The sequence below is a fragment of the Pundamilia nyererei genome, unplaced genomic scaffold (assembly GCF_000239375.1).
Source record: "Pundamilia nyererei isolate P.nyererei 1_Seehausen unplaced genomic scaffold, PunNye1.0 scaffold00074, whole genome shotgun sequence".
NCBI classification, from domain to species: Eukaryota; Metazoa; Chordata; class Actinopteri; order Cichliformes; family Cichlidae; genus Pundamilia; species Pundamilia nyererei.
In genome coordinates this window covers 1,332,878-1,335,980 of record NW_005187475.1, presented here as the reverse complement: position 1 = coordinate 1,335,980, position 3,103 = coordinate 1,332,878, and the positions used below count along the sequence as shown (strand labels likewise).

The window sequence follows — 3,103 nt, the reverse complement described above, 5'->3', positions numbered from 1 at the left end:
ATTTACTTTGAATACACTCTAAGTTTTATGTGTATGAGGTTACTAGTATTGGCCAAATTAAGTTTTCTGAAACACTGAAGCTTGTATAGAAAAGTGTTCATTACTCAAAGGTTCATTACTTTTTAAAACCATCGTCTTTGGTGGCATCTGGTGGCCAATAATAACACCAGCCGCTTGAATCAGTCAGTGGGTGACGTCACCAGACACCGATAAATAGTTTTAAAATGTGTGAGAGAGGTTGGACTGTGAAAGTCACTTGTATTTAAAGGGTTAAAGTTCTGAATTTGAATTAAAATCAAGGCAATGAAAGTGGATTTTTTTAAAGATATATTAATTTTATAGCATTTTGTAAACGTAAACAAGGGGTTTAAAAATAATAAAAATATAAAAAATAATAAAAATTACAGACCTAATATGTTGGTGGACAATTTTGACCACGAACAAGCTGAAAGGGTCGTGATTCTGAACAAACCTAGGGTTAAACTGAACCGTCCGAGTAAGTGATGAGAGGGATTTCACTGTACAAACATATGTTTTTGTGACGATGCCTAAAATAATATTCTTTGGAGGATGCGGGCATCGATCCCGCTACCTCTCGCATGCTAAGCGAGCGCTCTACCATTTGAGCTAATCCCCCACAGGAGACTACCCCGAGTGACGTCATCATACACTGATAAATAGTCTTAAAATATGTAATGTGTAAGAAAGAGTATTTCAGAGATGAAAGTAAAATTAATTTTGGTTATTGAACAGATATTTTCGGACTTTTTATTCTCTTCTTGGAGACGCAGCACCAAAAAATAAATCACATCCCACAGCATAAACCACAGCAAATGACAAGAGGGAGGAGTGTAGTAACTTTTACCATTTACTGAAAAAAGCATGGGTCATTTTTGGCCACGAACAAGCTGAGAGGGAGTTTTTATGCTTTTGCCCTCCCTTCACAAAAATAACTATGCATTATAATCAATGTTGATGTGAATAAATTACATGTCTATTAATGTACTATTAATAATACAAGAAATTCCAGTAGCACTGCAAATATATATAATTGTGAGATTTGAGGTTGTCTTCCATCTAGTGCAGTGGACAATCAAACTGGCTTTGGTCAAAAATGTAAAAATTAATAACTATTTTACATTTATGGAAAGAACTGAAGTTAGTTAAAAGCTTTATGCAGAAAAATGGCAAAAATCATAAAAATAATAAAAATTACAGACCTGGACATTTTTGGCCACGAACAAAATAAAAGGGTAGTGATTTTGAACAAACCCAGACGGTTAAACTAAACTTTCCGGGTATTTCACTGTGCCTAAAAGAAATTCTTTTGGAGGATGCGGGCATCGATCCCGCTACCTCTCGCATGCTAAGCGAGCGCTCTACCATTTGAGCTAATCCCCCACATGAGACTCCGCCGAGTGACGTCATCAGACAGCGAGCAATAGTCTTAAAATGTGTAAGAAAGGTTGGACTTTGAAGCGAATCACCAGCAAATACATATAGCGTATTTCAGAGATGAGAGTAAAATTAATCTGGTCAATCGAACAGATATTTTCGGACTGTGTATTGACGCAGGACCAAAAATAAATCATATCCCACAGCATCAACCACAGCAAATTAGAAGAGGGAGGAGTGTAGTAACTTTTACCATTTACTGAAAAAAGGCATGGGTCATTATCAGCAGAGGTTTGGGATCAAACCAGTGTGAGACCTTGGGTCACCCTGTTTACATGTTTAACTTAATAACTAGAGGTGCAGTACTCTAAGACAAGTCTACTTTAGTGACCTTTACTGATCACACATGCTGTGAATGGACACACGTGGGCTTTGCTTCTGGAAATTATACTGGGATAGTTCCTCTTTTCAGTATTCCTGCTTCCAGCGCTCCACGGTCACGGTCAGCGAGCCTAGGATTCCTGTGATCAACTGTGGATGTCAGTGGGGGATTAGCTCAAATGGTAGAGCGCTCGCTTAGCATGCGAGAGGTAGCGGGATCGATGCCCGCATCCTCCAAATTTATTTAACCGTGAACTAAAAGCAGACAAACACTAAAACAGATCACTGCAGGGCGAGAAATCCAATCCTGTCGTATGAAAAAACCCTCTGTGCAGAGAATCTTCGTAACTTCCCGTGAGAAATATCCACAACACAACAAAAACAACTTCGCAAAACAGTGGAGAGAGAGGTGTTTTTCTTATTTATTAATTACCAGGTTGTTATGAGCTTCTTGCTGCCACAGCACAGTTCCGGTCTATACAGATATATGAACAGGTTAGTTATTACTTATATTACTTTTAATACATTACTTCCTTTTAGTTTGGGCAGTGTTTTGGCGTGATAAGGAACCTTTTTAATGCCCAATAAAGCTCATAAACCAGGTTGTAAAATTAAAAATAGTGATATGTCCTAAACAGCTGTTGTAAAGGTGGGGGAGGGTTGCTCACAGAGGATCATCTTCCAAATGACCATAAGCTCTCCGTAACAGCAACAGAGAAATTTGTAAGTCTGCACAATAAACACACCTCTTTATGCACTTTATCACAATGCGTAATGACTTAAAAGCACCTTGAAAAGATTCCCAGTGTAGAATAAAATGTGACCTTTAATGAGACATCCAGCTTGCCTGAGATCAGTGTTTGTGTTTATTAAGGCTGAGTGTTAAAGGCTGTGGGTTCATAGCCTCTGAAGGTAATAACTCTATATTACAATAAGCAGCATGTCGTTATGATTTACTGGCTATTGTTGTGCAAAAACTCCATTTTAAGTTTAAAAGATATTTGCACTGGTCTGTAAACATCAGGAGTCATGATGGCAAATAAGAAAACATATGTTATACTTTTGTAAATGAAGACTGTATAAATTTAATATCGTTTTTTCTTCGTATCTTCATCAGAGCTGAAACTAAATGAAATGACTGATCCTATTTTGAATACACGAGAAGATTTCATAATAAACGTGATTTTTAATTCATACACTGATCTGCATTCAATAAAATCTGTCATGCGAGGGAAATAAAAATATTGTGACTGGGAGCAACAACATGAACCAAACGCACCCACGCAGACACAGACAGTTTTATCATCATGAGCATGAACATCATCAG

At 37.5% G+C, this 3,103-nt stretch overlaps 3 non-coding genes across 3 annotated transcripts; 1 reads left to right on the top strand and 2 right to left on the bottom strand.

Annotated features, from left to right (window-relative positions):
• Window positions 1-564: 564 nt before the first annotated feature.
• On the bottom strand, window positions 565-637 carry trnaa-agc (transfer RNA alanine (anticodon AGC)). The gene has a single exon. It is a non-coding gene; the product is annotated as a tRNA-Ala (tRNA).
• Window positions 638-1,328: 691 nt separating this feature from the next.
• On the bottom strand, window positions 1,329-1,401 carry trnaa-agc (transfer RNA alanine (anticodon AGC)). The gene has a single exon. It is a non-coding gene; the product is annotated as a tRNA-Ala (tRNA).
• A 539-nt stretch (window positions 1,402-1,940) lies between these two features.
• trnaa-agc (transfer RNA alanine (anticodon AGC)) lies at window positions 1,941-2,013 on the top strand. The gene has a single exon. It is a non-coding gene; the product is annotated as a tRNA-Ala (tRNA).
• Window positions 2,014-3,103: the final 1,090 nt, after the last annotated feature.